Raw genomic sequence first — 18161 nt, 5'->3', positions numbered from 1 at the left:
ATGAGCCCATTGAGGAAGAAAAGAACCTCAAGGTACAGCGGGGAGACGACCCCAGAAGGGGAAGGAGCTTGCGAAGGGAAGCAGACTCCGAGTGGCTGCCCCCCGACGAAAAGTAGAAAAAAAGAGAGACCACTTGACCAGAGCCTAGTAAAAGTGTCTCAAAAGAGCGGCAAGGCAGGCTGGCGGGCAATCGGCACAACAGAGGTAAGTGAGTGTGTGAGTAAAAGAAATATTATAATTGTAGTAACCTACCACCCCAATAAGCATATACAAATTGCGAACTGGGAGTATACAGGGGATAACTGTAGCAACACCCGAGCCAGAAAGTAGCCCTAAAGTAAAGGAAGATGGCCCCTAAAAGAAAGCAAAAATTACGCAAGGAAGCTCTTGAAGACAGTCCAGGGAGGAGCGAGCTAATGGAGGGATCAGGGACACTGGAAGGGAGCCAGGAAAGCCAGGCCTCCCCCGAGGACAATAGTAAGAGACGACGAAAGAAGAGGAAAGATAAAAGAGCCACCAAACAAGTCCCGCAAGCCAAAAAGGGTTGCACCTCAACATCTATCCCGAAAGATAGCACTGCAGCCTCTAAATCCATAAAGGACTTTGTAGGGAAACACTATACAATTACAGAGCCGTCTGTAATAAACTTGTAAATTGAGGAGGAGCACCGGACTGAGAACGAAAAAAACTTGGAAACTGATGAGGAGCACCAGACGGAGAAAGGCATGGGAGTGCCCCCAGAAGAAGAAATAGAAGAAAAATTGGGGGATCCCCTACTAATAAACCTCTCCTTCCTGAGCCAAAATCTACAAATACCAGCACCACGTCTTTCATCATCCCCAAAACTTTTTTCTTTGCAAACTTCGGAGAATGCAGGGCAACTGGGAAATGAAAGTCAGGGCCCAAGTTTTTTTGGGGGGGCTTCACCCAACCAAGTACTGCAACACTTAAATGGGCAAAAAAACATAAACCAGCAGGACGCTTCAAGAACAGGAAGTCAAGCTACCCCCGAGAGAAACAATCCCCAGGACCCAGACCTATCAGTATCACCCACATCCTCCATGATGGACTTATTATTGATGTTACAGAAAACCCTTCAGGGAATTCTAGAAGTAACAATGTTGAATAATGGAGTTTTAAAATCACAAAAGTTGTTTTAAAAAAAAATTGAAGAGGAGCTGGTAGGAATTAAGGGTCAAATGCCACACATGTTAAGATCAGTAGTTACTCCCCAGCCCACAGAACAAAGTATTGCGAGTGAAAAGGCAGCTGCATTAGATAACGTATATTTATCCAAGCGCCTAATGCTGATAAAAAGGTGATGTGAATACGTAAGGGTTCTCACTAAAAGTAGGGCAAGCAAGAAGTGGGCCCCTAAAACAAAAATAAAGGGAAAAAGGAAGGAAATGGAGGCTGAGGAACAGCTAAGCCTAAATGCCTCTGCCCTGACTCACGTACCCACTAGATCCCCGCTATCAAAGAGCAAAAGAAACACCCCAAGTGTACAAAGGAAGAGCCAGAGTAGTAAGGGTTTAAATGAGAAATTTTCAAAAATTGAATTTGCAAATCAGAGAGTAAACCCATCCTCAGGGGGGCAAACCCAAAACCACCAGAGGTATGGTAACCCAGATGAAACACCACAACTTCAAGATCTAGTAGAAGTGGAAAGTAAAATGAGACCCCCATGGTGGGCAAAGGGTAGACAGCTAAAACCAGAAACCCCCAAGAAAGTATTAGAGGTGGATAATAACAAATGTGTGTACCTGGAACCAGCGCAATCAGGTCAAAGGGGAAAGAAATTGAGGAAAATTAACCCACTAAATAGGGCACAAATTCTGACTTCCTTTTCTAAATGCACAAGTCTGAGTGGAATTGGCTCGAAAGATCTGAGACAGGTGGCCTTCATAGAAAATACAAATGGCAAGGAAATAACAAGAGTATTACTTTACGCGGACCTGGTAAAAATGGCAATTGTAGAAGCAGCTAGTGAGATAATCCATGTGGGAATAAGGTTAATCCCAGAGAGGGAAGTAAAGGGAAAAGTGCACTCAGGAAGCAGTTTCCTAAAGTGCCATGCAGGTCTAGGGAGGAGACAGGTGAAGCTACTAAGAGATAATGAAGAAGAGGGTAGCCGCCTAAACATAGTGGTAAATAACACAGTAAAGGAAGACTCATGGGGTAATTGGAGCCAAAGAAGCTACCTGGGAGAACCCTCCGAGAGGTACATGGAGGGAATGGCTGAAGATGATGGTCTAAGTGAGGTAGAATAGGATGGGGGGTGTCGTACAGTCTAAGTCTCTTATCATGGAACGTAAATGGCTTAGGCAATGAGATAAAACAAGAGCACATAAAGAAATTAGTAAATAAAGTGGAAATTGCCTGCCTACAAGAGACTTGGGTATGCGACGAAACCCCTAACATCGAGGGTTACCTTCAACTAAATCGACCGGCCAAGAGAAAAAGATTTGGTCGCCCATCGGGGGGAATCATGACTCTCGTATCAACAAAAGTATTAAGAGATGTAACCCTGTTCAAAGTGAAATGTAAATGGCTATTGGCTTGTAGATTAGACCTACTGACCCTGGATAAGAAATATGAAATGGTGACTGTTATAAATGTATATATGCAGTGGGATAATGTGGCATAGTATGTAATTGAGATGGGGAGCTTCAAAGAGGATATAGACTCCTTATTAGAAAAGTATGCTTCAGATGTATTGCTAATTATGGGAGATTTCAACCATAAACTGCACCCGAAGAAGACCGACCTCTGGAATAGAGAACTGTTGGATGCTTATGGAATTAACTATGCCAGCTTCCCAGTATGTGATCCCTCGAAACAGGATATGGAATTGGTAAATTATTTAGGGGGGAGGGGTCTCTTCTGCCTAAATGGCAGAGTTAAAACAGACTGCCCGGCAAAGAAGACCTTCAAAATAGGTTCACAAAACTGTCCAATTGATTAAGTTTTTATGTTAGCCTGGAACTTCTCTCTAGTGCGGGAATTTAAGTTACACCAAAGCGAAAGGAGTGACCACAACCCGTTGCAATTAACAATATATGCGGGCAGGATGGAACCCAGAGAGAAAGTGATCCCACAAGAGGTTGACTACCCCAAATGTGCGACGAGAAGACTAACAGAGGAGTATCAGGAAAAATTAAAGTCCTTTCAACTTAAGGTCGAACTAGGAGACCTCGGGAGTAAAAACTTGGGATGGTTTGTGGAGAAGATAGCCCAAGTAGTTCAGTGCCTTAGGATAGAACTAAAAAAGGATAAAAGAAAGGGTACTATAATCCTGGTTAGCCAACTGAAATGGTTCCCCATTGACTGTCAAACCAAAAAAGGGAGATAAGGACTGTATTAAGAAGCCAAAGGAAAAAGTTCAACCAAGAGAGACAAAAATATCTTAAGAAGCTGAAAACTGAGTTTAAAAAGATGGTTACGGATGCAAAAAGGTCGTACAAAGAGAAATGTTGGGTAAATTTGCTAGAATCAATTGAAGCTAAAAACCTAAGACAATTTTGGAAACTGGTAAAAGCAGCATCCGCCCCTACAGACGGAGAAATTAAATGTGTCGTTAGTGAGACAGTCTGGGAGAAGTACTTAAGGGAATTGTATGGGGCTCGAGAACCCCAAGTAGACATAGAGCCCCAACATTGGCAGGAAATATCGGAAGAACTCAAATTAGATTTTAACGAACAGCAAGTAGAAAACATAATAAGGAAGCTGAAGTTAACCCGTGCCGCAGAGCCTGATAACCTCCCTGCAATAATATTAAAGTCACAGATAAAGTGGTGGGCAAGATTCCTCTCCCAGATGTTTCAAATAACTCTAGTAGAAGGCATAATGCCATTGAATTGGAAGGGCGCTGTAATCAGGCCAATCCATAAAAAAGGTAGCATGGACGCACCACAAAATTATAGATTGATTAACCTTCTAGATATAGGAGAAAAGGTATTCTCAAAAATTGTGTTAAATAGACTAAATGCTTGGGTCGGCAAGTTCTCAATCGTACCCATTGAACAGGGAGAATTCAGAGAGGGGCATTCCACGATAGACCACTGCTTTGCATTATGGGCAATGGCGAGGAAGTCAACGGAACAAAATGGTAATCTTTGCTGCTGTTTCGTTGACTTTCGAGCAGCGTTCGATTCAGTAGACCGGGACTGCCTCTGGGAAACTCTTATTAAGAAAAATATACCAAATGACCTGCTGGCTATAATAAAAGAATTACACCGAGGTAATTGGGCACAAGTAATTAGGGATACTGAGGGGTCATTAACGCCAAAAATACCTATTGCAAATGGCCTGAGACAGGGCTGCGTTCTGGCCCCACAGTTATTCTCTATATTTCTGTCTGATCTACCCACCTGTCTAGAGGTTGAGGGTAGTGCAAGCCCAAGAATGGATGGAAAAAAGGTGCCTTGCCTTCTATACGCGGACGATCTGGTAATAGTAGACCAGACTGAATCAGGCCTCCAAAGAAAGTTGAAATCTTTTAGTGAATACTGTGTAAGGAAATTTTTAACAGTCAACTTAGACAAGACAAAAATGTTATGCTTTGGGAAAAAGGCAATTAAGTTTAATTGGTTCTTAGGCGATCTTAAATTGGAATAGGTTAACGAATATCGATACCTAGGGATGTGGTTTGATAAGACACTAAACTGGCATACACACCTGGAAGCCCAAAAAGCGAAAGCACACACATCAATCTCTGGTTTAAAAATGTTTAATCGGGATTACGGGGATATGTCTCACCGTCCATTACTAAAGGCTTTCAGTGCAATGATACTCCCGCAAGTACTCTACGGCGTAGAAATCCTTTACTTGAGCGGTAAGGGAGTCTGGGACCTGGAGGAAGGGAAATGCCTGAAAACCCTTTTGTCCCTACCACCATCATCAATGGTCCAAGCAATAAGAACTGAATTAGGAACAACGACCTGGGGGGTACAAGCACAAATAGCAGTGATTAGATTTTGGAAACGCTTGGAAAATGAAAAAGGCCAAAAAGTTGCACAATGGTGTAGAAAAGAGATCCAATTTAGTAACTTAAAATGGGCAAAAACTTGTAGGAAGAAAATGGTGCAGGCCTGTGAGCGTTTAAAGGTGGTCATGTGCCAAGAATCCCAATGAATAGACTGTACTAAAAGTGATCTGAAGTTTAACGGGCAAGAAGTCTCTAGAAGAACCGATATGGAATATCTGGCTAAGAAAAAATCAGTAGAGTTCCTGTTGAACTCTTGGTCAAAGGAAAACTGGTCCCCTTATTTGGATACCTTACCAAATCGTTGGTATAGACAGGAGATACTAAGGATGCGAATTGGGATTAATCCGTGGCTGATAAACAAAGAAACCAAATCGAAAATGTTAGATCACAAAGGGTGTTGCAAGTGTAGGCTGTGCACAAAAGGGGATCTAGTGCACATCCTGCTTAATTGCTTAACTATATTAAAACAGCGTAAATTATGTCTGCGCCCAATACTTTTAAAATATGATATAAGAACACGGGCACAGGCGGTCAACCTTCTCACGGAAATGCCTTCTATCGAAATTGCAATTGCTCTAGGGAATTATATAAAGGTAGTACAGAGATCCCTAATAAGTTAGGAGTAAAATTTTAGAAATGTTATTATAAATGTATTATATAGCTTGTCTAACAGAAAAGGCTGTTTTTAATGTAACAATAATTCTCAAAGGGTAAGGACTATCCTAAGAAAGTGTTTTATTGGTATATGCTTTTAAGACATGTATCTGGTGTGTGGAAGTTTTATAAATTTGCTGTAGAATATTTTAACCTGTAACTATTTTCTCTGTTTTTCTGTTGAATATTTTAAATCAGTAATTATTTCTTTGCACCTGTTTAAAGATTATGATCTGAATAAACATATTTTTTGACTGACTGATAGGGCCGTATTGATGGTTGACCGCATGCATGAGTGACTGTATGGGTGAATGAGTGGATGTGTGTGTAGACCTAGGAATCAGTGAGTGGGTATATAGTAACTGGTATTGGTGTGTCTGGTTTCAAAAATGATAGTCTGTATTTTAAGAGGGTATATCAAAGGTTATATCAGAGTATAAGGAGGGGCATCAAATTATCACATGGATGATGTCATCAGTGATGTCATTTGAGATGTCATCATTGATGTCACTGACCATGTCATGAATGATGTAATGTGTGATGTCATCAGCAGTGCATTGCGGGGGCGCGAGTTATAGCTAGCTGAACTAACTATAAAGGCTGAATTTCTCTGGTTTTGTGCGAGTGAAATGTCCAACTAACTATAACGTCCCTGAAACCTGTGGTTTTTTCAGTGAATTTCTAAAGGTTTTTTAAATGCTGATTTCTAACTATAACGTCCCTGAAACTTATGGTTTTTTCAGTGAACTTCAAAGGTTTTTTAAATGCTAATTTCTAACTATAACGACCCTGAAACCTATGTTTTTTTCAGTGAATTGCAAAGATTTTTTAAATGCTAATTTCTAACTATGGCTATAGAGGTAGGGCATGTGTAGAAAGAGGAAGAAAGGCGCAGAAAGAAGCACGAGAAATGCATAAAGAGGCAACAGAAGTCCAGATAGATGAAGAAAGGTGTAGCAAGAAGCAAGAGAAGTGCACAATGAACCAACAGAGGAGCAGAAAGAGGCCTTGTTGCAAAGTGATCCTGTGTCCCCAACTTTTTGCTGATGGTACAGGTGGTAACTGACTCTGACTCACCAGGCCTAGAGCCAGTGCTATGATTAAAGACACTTAGAATACAGTGAAAACACCTACATATACTAGGGAACACTTTGCGTTGGGGTACCTCTGTGATTGGCATGACCTCCTCTGTAAGGCCCTAGTACATAATAGGGCAGGGGGATTAAAACTACCTGTAAGTCAGAGGTGCAGAAGTAATCACGTTTGCAGAGTGGTGGATAAAGGGTGCCTGGCCTCCGACCAGAGCTCAGGAATTCCACTGCAGAGGACTTAGAGGAGGTACCAAGAGGGCTTCTTAGCCCCCAAAGTCACTCAGGAGTAAATTGGACTTCATCCCTTATCCCGTAGTCTGCCAGGAGGTGCGTTTGCAGAGTGGTGGAGAAAGGGGGGCCTGTCCTCCTTAGACGTCTTAGCAATCCTACTGTGTGGGACTTATTACAGGTAACAAGAGGGGTAGTTGGCCCCCAATGACATCCTTGGGGGCCAACTATCCCTCCTATTACCTCCAGTAAGTCCTACACAGCAGGATTGCTAAGTTCTCAAAACAGGCCACGCCTCCTTTGCCCACCACTCTGCAACGTGCTCCCTGGTGCACTGGTGGATGGGGATTGAAGTTCCCTTCGCTGCTGGGTGTCCTTTAGGGATCAACTAGCCTACTGCTTACCTCCAGTAAGCCCCACACAGTGGGATTGCTGAGAGGTGGACACAGGCCGCGCCCCCTTTCTCTACCACTCTGCAAACACACCCCCTGGCCCATTCTAAGTTGGGGGATTAAGTCCTCTTGAATGTTGAGGGTCCCTGGGGGCCAACTAGCCCACCAGGTACCTCCAGTAAGCACCACACAGCTGGATTGCAAAGAGGTGGTCCAAGGCCATGCCCCTTTTTACACCACTCAGCAAATACGCCTCTTGGTGCACTGCTGGTGGGGCAATGAGGTTCTCTTGTGTCCTGAGGCCCTCAGGACACAACTGGACTTCATCCCCAAGCAGCAGTGCACCAAGAGGCCGCGTGGCCCCCCTTCTCTAGGCCACTATTGGCCCAGGGGACCCCATCCCCCAGGGCCAGTCTGCGTTTTTTTAAATGTATTTTTATTTGCAGGAGGGGGGCCCTGGGACTATTCAGGAGCCTGCCCTGGGGGTGGCGTTCCCCAGGGCCATCAGGGGCTCCTAGAGCGGGGCAGCGCTGCCCCCCTCCCAATGTTTTTATAGCCCAGCTGAGGTAGTGGTGGCCCGTGAGGCCCCCGCAAATAATTGTAGAAAGCCCCGGGGAGGTGGCAGGCTTGGGGGGGTCCATGAGACCCCCCCACATTTTTAATGCAAATTTTAGCCCCAGGAGGTGGTGGTCCCCGGGGCTTGGGGTGCCTGAGAGACACCCCGCATCTTATTAAAACAAGCCCCGGGGAATGGGCGGTCTCCTGGACTGCTGGGGGGCAATGTCCCCCCACATATAATTAGTATAGCCGTGGGGAGGTGGCGGTCCCTGGGGCTGCGGGGGCCCTGCTATATAACCTGGCCCACCCGGGGGCGCACAGAGAACGAAGCGCGGGAGTCCGCACTTTGTTTTTTAAAAATGTTCTCGGCAGGATTCGCGCACCCAACGCGAATTCTAACTATTTTATTTGTTTTAATGTTTTTGGGGGCCTTGGGGTTCCTGTGGGACCTCCTGAGCAGGCCTATGGGTCTGGGTGTTTCTACCCTGCCCCCTTTTCTTGTTTAACCTTTTTTTCACTGATTTCTTGTGACTTGGTTACAAGATGGCTGCCAACACTTCCTGGTTTGGAGTGTTGGCAGCCAATCCGAGTGACGCTCATGCCCGGGAGGTTCTCCTCGGTGCTCAGATATCGAAAGTTTTCTTTTTTTAATTTCTCAGGAACTACCGAACGGATTTACACCATTTAAAAAAAAGGTGGCTTTCTGAACCAGGAACTACCTATTTGCAAAATTTGGTATAATTCCATTCAGCAGTTCAGGATGTAGCCTGTTCCAATTTTTCCTATGGAAATTAACATTGGGAAAACGCATTTTGGGACCCCCCTTTTTTCTCAACCTCCGCTTGACGAATCACCCCAAAACTTCAATGACAGGAGCTGTCCGGAGCGACTCATTAGTTTTGAAAATTTTGCGAGGATTCGTCAAACAGCGCTAAAGATATTGGCAAAAGAAAAAACTATTTTTGAATAGAAACGAGGTCCTAACTATAACTACCTACTGGCGACCTATATACCTATAAAGGAATACTTCCAGGTGTAGACATTTTTTTCGCACATAACACTTTAAACCCCAGCGATGTTAACATCGCAAAAGACTTACACCATAAATGTTCCACTGCACAGCGTGAAAATATTGAGCTCAGTAAACCCACAGTGAGGGCTTATGCAATGTTAAAATCTGTGTCGGGTATGGAACCATATCTTTTTGCACTTTCTAGGTCTCATGACAGTTTTTTAATTACACGTTTTAGATTTACTCAACTTCACCACTTTTTGGCATCACCGGCTGGATTTTTCCTTTAACTCAAAGAGGCCCTTGTGGCTGCGATCTCATTTTTCCACAGGACATGCTTCGCTTTGTCTTAATGTGTAAACTGTTCTCACAGCCAAGAGAAGAATTCCTCTGGCCCCTGCTCAAGAGTATTAAGTTTAGGCAGGCTTAAGTGGCACTTCTGCACTTGCAGTTGTTACCAAACCCCTATACCCTCTGTGCAGTGATAAACGTTTTACCGACAGCTCACCGATCTAGGCTGTCTAGAATTGATTGGTCTCTGAATGTCCTGCACTCATGAGGCCACCGTTAGCATGAAGGTGTGTATAGCTTTAGATCCTCAGAGTAATATTAATCTGTATCGTTTTAAAAGCTGGCAATGTTTTAACTGTGTATAATGATTTTTCTATTGCATGATTGTATTATCGTATCTTTTATGGATGTGTTTGCCTTCAAGTAAAGAAAGAAAATATTATATATATATATATATATATATATATATAAATATATATATATATATACACTGAAAAAACCATAGGTTTCACACACGTTATAGTTAGGAATTAGCATTTAAAAAACCTTGCAAATTCACTGAAAAAACCATAGGTTTCACACATGTTATAGTTAGCTGGTCATTTTACTCGTAAAAAACCAATGAAATTCCCCCGTTATAGTTAGTTCAGCTAACTATAACTCGCGCACCCGCAATCCACTGCTGATGACGTCACATATTACATCACTCATGACATGGTCAGTGACATCACTCATGACATCACTGATGACATTTCAAATGACATCACTGATGACATCACTGATGACATCATCCATGTAAAAAATTACCACATCTTCTCACACCCTAATATAACCTTTGATACACCAACTAAAAATGTAAGAGTTCCATTCTCAAAACCATATATACTGCAATACCAATCATAACATACCCACTGAATAAATCTTAGGTCTTCATATACCTCCACAAGGTCAACTGTACAGTCACTCATACTTACAGTCACTCGGTACAAAACTATTATATACATTTAAACACTGATATAGACACTCACACACTAACAAGTATCCATAGAGCTACTGTTACACCTACTCAGTCATGCAAATAATCACACTCCCATTTTCTCACCTATGCAGTAAAACACACTCAAGTTCAATGACTCATAAAAATAGGATCACAATCTTACACTCTTATAGAATCATTGATACAAGCACTCACTCATCCATACAGTCACTTTCACAATCACATACTCTCATATCTACTGACTTATATACTCTTACACACACATATACTGGCATTCACATATGTAGTTAATCACAAATATATAAAAAACCTTGCAAATTCACTGAAAAAACCATAGGTTTATCACATGTTATAGTTAGCTGGTCATTTTACTCGTAAAAAAACAATGAAATTCCCCCGTTATAGTTAGTTCAGCTAACTATAACTCGCGCACCCTCAATCCACTGCTGATGACGTCACATATTTCATCACTCATGACATGGTCAGTGACATCACTCATGACATCACTGATGACATCTCAAATGACATCACTGATGACATCATCCAGTGAGTATGTGTTACTCATAAATTTCAATATATTTAATATATATACGGAAAGGCCTGTTTAAGAATGAGTGGGTGTACAAGTGTTTAAATGGATGATTTTCTGTGGTGCATAACATGATTCTTTAAGTAAGTCATTAAATGTTTCTTACTGCAGACTAGTGACTAAACTGTGTAAATGTGTGTATGTGTGTATGTTGGTGTATAAGTGGCTGCATGGTTTTGAGAACAGCTATATGAGTCTCTATATGGGTAATTGATTGGTTGTCTGAGTATCTGTATGGGTGCCTGAGTGTTTGTGTGGGTAGGGTGTGTGTCACTCTATGCACAGATGTGTGAGTGGGCGATTCTATGGGTGCATGGTTTTAAGAGTGCATCTGTGATGGACTGTATGGGTGTGTTAGGGATTGAATATATATCTCAGTAGTATATTTGTGATTATCTACATATGTGAATGCCAGTATATGTGTGCGTAAGAGTATATAAGTCGGTAGATATGAGAGTATGTGATTGTGAAAGTGACTGTATGGATGAGTGAGTGCTTGTATCAATGATTCTATAAGAGTGTAAGATTGTGATACTATTTTTATGAGTCATTGAACTTGAGTGTGTTTTACTGCATAGGTGAGAAAATGGGAGTGTGATTATTTGCATGACTGAGTAGGTGTAACAGTAGCTCTATGGATACTTGTTAGTGTGTGAGTGTCTATATCAGTGTTTAAATGTATATAATAGTTTTGTACCGAGTGACTGTAAGTATGAGTGACTGTACAGTTGACCTTGTGGAGGTATATGAAGACCTAAGATTTAATCAGTGGGTATGTTATGATTGGTATTGCAGTATATATGGTTTTGAGAATGGAACTCTTAAATTTTTAGTTGGTGTATCAAAGGTTATATTAGGGTGTGAGAAGATGTGGTAATTTTTTACATGGATGATGTCATCAGTGATGTCATCAGTGATGTCATTTGAGATGTCATCAGTGATGTCATGAGTGATGTCACTGACCATGTCATGAGTGATGTAATATGTGACGTCATCAGCAGTGGATTGCGGGCGCGCGAGTTATAGTTAGCTGAACTATCTATAACGGGGGAATTTCATTGGTTTTTTACGAGTAAAATGACCAGCTAACTATAACATGTGTGAAACCTATGGTTTTTTCAGTGAATTTGCAAGGTTTTTTAAATGCTAATTCCTAACTATAACGTGTGTGAAACCTATGGTTTTTTCAGTGAATTTGCAAGGTTTTTTAAATGCTAATTCCTAACTATAACGTGTGTGAAACCTATGGTTTTTCAGTGAATTTGCAAGGTTTTTAAATGCTAATTTTTGTATTTTTGTATTATTTTTTTTATATATTTGTTTTTCAAAAATTTCCCTATGTATACATTTATATATTATCTGTATCCTTTAATTTGGTGTGGCTTTTTTTTTTTTACTTTCAATTAGGATGAAGTACAACAACATAGTTAATATCTTCTATTAACTTGTGTTCACTTTTTTTTTTTTTTATACATTCTTGGGGTGCGCGCTCGTAGCGCGCTCCTAGTACGTTTGCGTACGTTTTTTGTGAATTTCGGCGTACGTTATTTACGTACGCAAACATATGTTTTCGTGCGCGTTCGGAGCGCGCACCCAGTACGCATGCGCACGTACGCATGCGTGCGTGCGTCGTACGTGCTCCACGCGGTACACTTCCGTATACGCGTAGAGTCCGTGCGCTGACGTTCGCGTATACGTGCGTGCCGCGTATGCGCGTTACGTACGCGAATAGTACGTATGCGCATGTGTAATTGCACCGTGCGCGCTGGGAGCTTGCGCGGTGCGCGCACCTCGGGGTATGTGATGAATAAAACAACACTTTTAATTGGTTCTCATTACTTTCAGTTTCAGATTGTTTCAACACCACACACAATCCCCTCATAGAAAGTCATGTGTTCAAGAATCATCACTTTTGATTGGTTTGAAGTACTTTCAGTTCCAGATTCTTCCAACACCACTCCCACTTTCCTCATTATTAGTTCTGATTCCCTTGGAGAAGGAGCTAATCTGTTGTTGAGAGACAATGGCTGAGCAGCATCCATCTTCAGAGAGTGATGAGGACACTCTTGAGAGACAGAGGAACAGGAAGCAGAAAGACAGCTTTATATGGCAGTTTTTCACTTTTCCAGAGGGACAAAAAAAGGTAAATGCACCTAAAGTTACTTGTGTACTTTGTCAAAAAGTCTTGTCACGTGGGAATCCTAACAAGAAGTATTCTTTTAGTATTCACACTATGTTGAGGCATGTTGACAAAATGCATCCAGTGACTTTTCGTCGAGCTTCTGGAGCAAACCCTCCACCTGCTCAGCCGACGACATCTGCAGCAGCTCAGCCGAGCACATCTTCGGCAGCTCAGGCAAGCACTTCTACTGCGATGGTGCCTTCACCTTTTTCTACACCTCTTGTTGGTCCACCTTGTTTGGCGAGGTTGTCTACACGGTGCACTGATTGCGGTAGTCTTATTTCTGTGGGGGAGACCAGTCTTGATCTCCTTCAGCGAAAATTTGATGCGCATCATTGCTCTAGGCCATAGATGTTTTTTCTTTTTTTCGTTTTTCTCTTCCTGTTTCCCTACATTAACTCAAGGGCTCTTTTCAGAGCCACCTAAAAACTAAACCCAAAAATATTTTTGGGGGATTTTTAAAAAAAAAAATTTTTTGGTGTGCGCGCACTCTGCGCGCACCCAAGGAGGTTTTTAAAAAAAAATATATATTTTTTTAATTTTAATGAACAAAGAGAGGTGAAGAAAAGGAATCATGAAAAGGAAGGATTAAGAAATACAAATATTTTTTAGTTATCTTATTTTTTTTAAAACTTATTTTGATAAAAAACATTTTTAATAATTTGCAAGGAAACAGAATTTCATTTTTTAATTTTTCTTTCAAGTTCTGAAAAAAAAGAAAAAAATATTAATATTCAATCATACATTTTATAAAGCAGTACATGTTTTTACATATTTTACAAAGCAATGTTTTGCCCTTTTTTTGCTGTTTTTAGAATTTTTTAATTTTCACTTAAAATAGTGAAAACAATTTTATTCATCATTTAACAGCGGGCAAAAAAAAAACAATCAGAAAGATTGTTTAAAAAAGCCCCAAAACTATCCACACTAAAATATACCTTGTTACAAATATTACATATATATTACAAATACCTTTCTAGATGAATACATTTTTTTTAGATATTCCGTCTTTAACCCTTGTTGCAAAAGCACATATGGCAAAATAATATCTATCAAAGAAGTCCACAATTGTTTTTATTACTTTTCCTTTAGGCCAAATAGTAATTTCAAAATCCTTTTATTACTTTTCCTTTAGTCCAAATAGTAATTTCAAAATCCTTTTTAAGTGATATCTTCAATTATAATCCTTAAAATTTCAAAAAATGCTTTCTTCAGATGCAGTTTTTATTTTTTTAAATTTAGGTTTCAGAAAAATTAAGTAAGAATTGGGTAAATCATAAGGCAAACGTTTGAAAATCAATTGGGAATCATTACACAATGTCCAGCCTTTTTCACATTTAAGATAAACTGTGTAATGTCCCGAAGTTACAGTAGGTCCTTCATGAAAAATTATTGCAACTGTAACAAAAGTTTTGCAAGAAATTGATAATTGTTGTCCTATAAACTTCTTTATTAAAGTATCCAATTTAGAACCATCAGCTCTACAACGTTGCATCATTAAAATAACATACTGACCGTATTTCTGTAAAAATAACGTGGAAAACATGTCAGATTTACATTCAGAACATTCCATGTTATGATTGGCATCTTTAACTAATTTACTAAAAGTCACTGATTTACTTTGTGGTAATGGTAAATATATGAACCTTTCAGAATCAACATTACTACTGCATGTGTTCATACAGTTTTCACAGCAATGTTCCCATTTATAAGAGATACCAAATAAGTTTTCTACTTCTACTCCTTCATCTTCAAGTACCATCATCATATATATTAAGAATTCTTGTGCATCTTGCTGGACATTTTGACTAAACTGTGTACTTCCTGAACATACATCTAAAAGATTTCTAACATCAGAAGCACTTTCTATTTTAGTTTTATCATTACTCAGCTTCTCATAGAGGAGACTCAGCAAAGAACAGAATCTTTTTTCATGATTTAGTATTATCTGCTCTTGCAAAAAATCAAGATAAAATACAACATTCAGCACTACATTTGCGTAGCAGTTGACACCAGAGCTATTTTCAAAATGATAACCAACAACCTCTTCCACACTGTCCTTTTTCTTTTTGCTTGCAGTCTCATTACTCTCTTTTTGTTTTCTCTTCTGTACATCCTCATTACAGATATTCTCAAATCTCCTTTTCCGACAAACAACACGTTTTTCAAACACAGGATACTGACCTAAATGAGGAGCATAGCTCCTTCTTAATCTATTATACTCCTTTACACAGTTTGCATCAGCACTTACTTTTGAATCATCAATGTCTATCATGAATAACCCAGATAATTTTTTCACGCGTGACAAAGCAACATATGCCATACCTTCTTTAAACACAGTAGATCCAATGTTTACAAAAGCACTGTCAACAGTTAATCCTTGAGATTTGTGAATAGTTACAGCATATGCTAGAGAAAACGGAAACTGCTTCCTACGCACATATAAGTCTTTCACAAGCAAGAAACGAACTGAACAACGACAAATGTCTTTAACCTCTTGTATCTGATCAAATTTTATTTTTAAACATTCAATTCCAACTTTTTTCTGGTAATTAATAAAACCCACAACTCTTCCCATAGCTCCATTCACTAAACCTTTCTCTACATCCAAATTACGTTTTAAAATTACTCTACAGTTCATACACACATAGAGATTCTTTTCCAAACCAGCTGTTTTTGAAATGTTTTTCTCCAGAGAATCCAATTTAGTACCCAATTTGCCTGTCAATATAACAGTTATTCGTTCATGTTCTATTTTATCCACAGCTTCCAGTTTTATGATCTCTTCATTTTCCAATTTCAAAAGTTCTTCATTGAATACAGAGCATTCATGTAGTGTTGGCATTAAGCAGATTACAGTATTTTTTTCCGCAATTTCCTTGTATATTTTCTCTGGAACTATTTGTTTTGTTGGAAACAAATTACTCAGCAATCGACTCTGTAATGCTTTTCTGCCATGTTCTGTGAGTAGTCCAATTCTTATATCTTTCAGAATACTTGCATAGTCCTCATCATTGGCTTGCCTCATATTGGCAATGAGTTCCTTATACTCAAAATATGTCCAAATATTTACATTGCCTATACTTCCTAATGACTTTTTCGTGTCTTCATGTGTAAGAGTATGGAATACCGGTTGTCCTTTAACTGGAGTAAGTTGCAAAAGATCTCCAAAAACTATGACGTGTTTTCCTCCAAATAGGACGTCAAAGTCTGTCTTCAGAATTTGCTGCATTCTTAAATGCACAAAGGCAAGCATTAAGTTTGATACCATGCTTACCTCATCAATAATGAGTACTTTCATTTTCTTCAATACTCTTGAAACTTCCAAGCATGCTTCTCCTGCTAGTTTGTGGTACTGTATTTTGTTCTCATGCTCTACTGGTAACATTAGCAAACGATGTAAGGTAACTCCTTTGATGTTATATGCTGCTAACCCAGTTGGAGCAGTAACAACACAAGACAAAATGGATTCCATTTTCTTCTGTAAGTAGCTTCTAATTACGTTAATTAAGAAACTTTTTCCAGTTCCAGCTTGTCCACTCACATACATTCTCATTGGTTCAAAAGATGTACATGGGCACTCTTTATTTTCATGTAGTAATCCGTGATCAATTTTTTGTCTGACTTCTTCATAAATTTGTTTTTGTTCTTCATTCAGTTGCTCCTCCAAATATGTTACGTCTACTAATTCTTCTTGAGCTTGATTCATAGCTGTTTCCACTTCGTTCATAGCTATTGCTGCTTCATTTTCGATGATCGGTTGTCCTAGAGGATCTTGACTGAATGTCCCAACTGTCTCTAGCTACTTCAGCTGCAATTGTTGCTTCTTGTTCAATTTCTTCATTTAACATTTGAACATAAGTTGTGAAAGTACTACATTCAATGCTGTCTTTCCTAGCATTGAAGGAATCTTCATAGCTCTGAAATTCTCCAAGAAGTTCGTCCTCTGAACGCCATGGTTTAAACAGCTGCAAAAGTGCCAAGTAGTAAAATTCCTTTTTATCAGGAGTGTCGCAACTCAGCTTCCGGTGATTTATTAAACTTCCTTTTGTTTGCTTCACCAAACATCCTTCCTCACCAATGACTTTATATTTTCCATTGTTGATATCTTCTGTGACATTCCGTTTAAACATAAAGTTCTGCAGCACTTCATAGAGACACATGTTCTCAAGGTGATGACTTCTTTGTGGGTAATATGTGTCCAACATGTTTGTTCTTAAAATGTCTGTACTTTCTGGTTCGAACTCTGCTAAATATTCAATTTCTCGAATAGATTTCAGTACCCGATTTCGCATTCCTGCAAGACCTAAACTTGCCCAAATTATTCTTCTGGATTTCGAGTAAAGACTTGCAGATGATAACCTATCTGAACATTCGTAGGATCCAATTTCTCGATGCGATAACATCTTTAAACTGAAACTGTATAGCTTCTTACTGACAGTCTTCTCATGAGAAATCTCTTCCCACATTTCCTTCAATTCTGTTTTCTCAGATTTAGTGATGTATGATGTGACATACCGAGCAACAGCAATAGAATTGTCTGCCACATACTGAATATCCATGTTAGCATTCCACATGGATAAAATGACTGGGTTGTAGTCATTTATGTATTTCGACTCTTCTTTTCTTCTTAGGTTATAGGTATTTTTTGGCGATTTGCTTGTAATAGTATGTTGCACAGCTGACATAAAACTGTTTACTCTTCCTTTTGAAAGAACAGGTCGTGGAAATCCAAATCGACATTTTGTGTAGAATTTATCTTTGCTCTTGTACTTTCGCCGACAGTATTTTCCACACCGATGATTTTGAAAGCGTAGAACTTGCTCTTTTAACTTTTTCTCTTGTGTGCTTTTAGGTATAGCACATGTTGCATATTCTTCAATGAAACTTAAAACTGCTTCATCTGCATCTGTTCTAAATTTTGGGGCATCCTTGATCCACAACAACATATGAATATGAGGAGCACCTCTTGCTTGGTACTCTTTTCTCCAAAAGAAATCCACAACTTCTCCAAGAGGTGGATTTTTTTTATTGCAGATGAAGGACATCATAGCCTCAAATCTATGATTAAAATATCTGCAAACATTAACGTGACCCCTGTGCCCCCACAGCCGGTCGCTCCTCTTCACTGCTCTGCCTACCTGTCGCTGCCTGGCACCTGCCCACCCTGTAACCTCCGC

Source organism: Triturus cristatus, chromosome 8, assembly GCF_964204655.1.
Source record: "Triturus cristatus chromosome 8, aTriCri1.1, whole genome shotgun sequence".
Lineage (NCBI taxonomy): Eukaryota > Metazoa > Chordata > Amphibia > Caudata > Salamandridae > Triturus > Triturus cristatus.
This window is presented reverse-complemented; position numbering follows the sequence as displayed.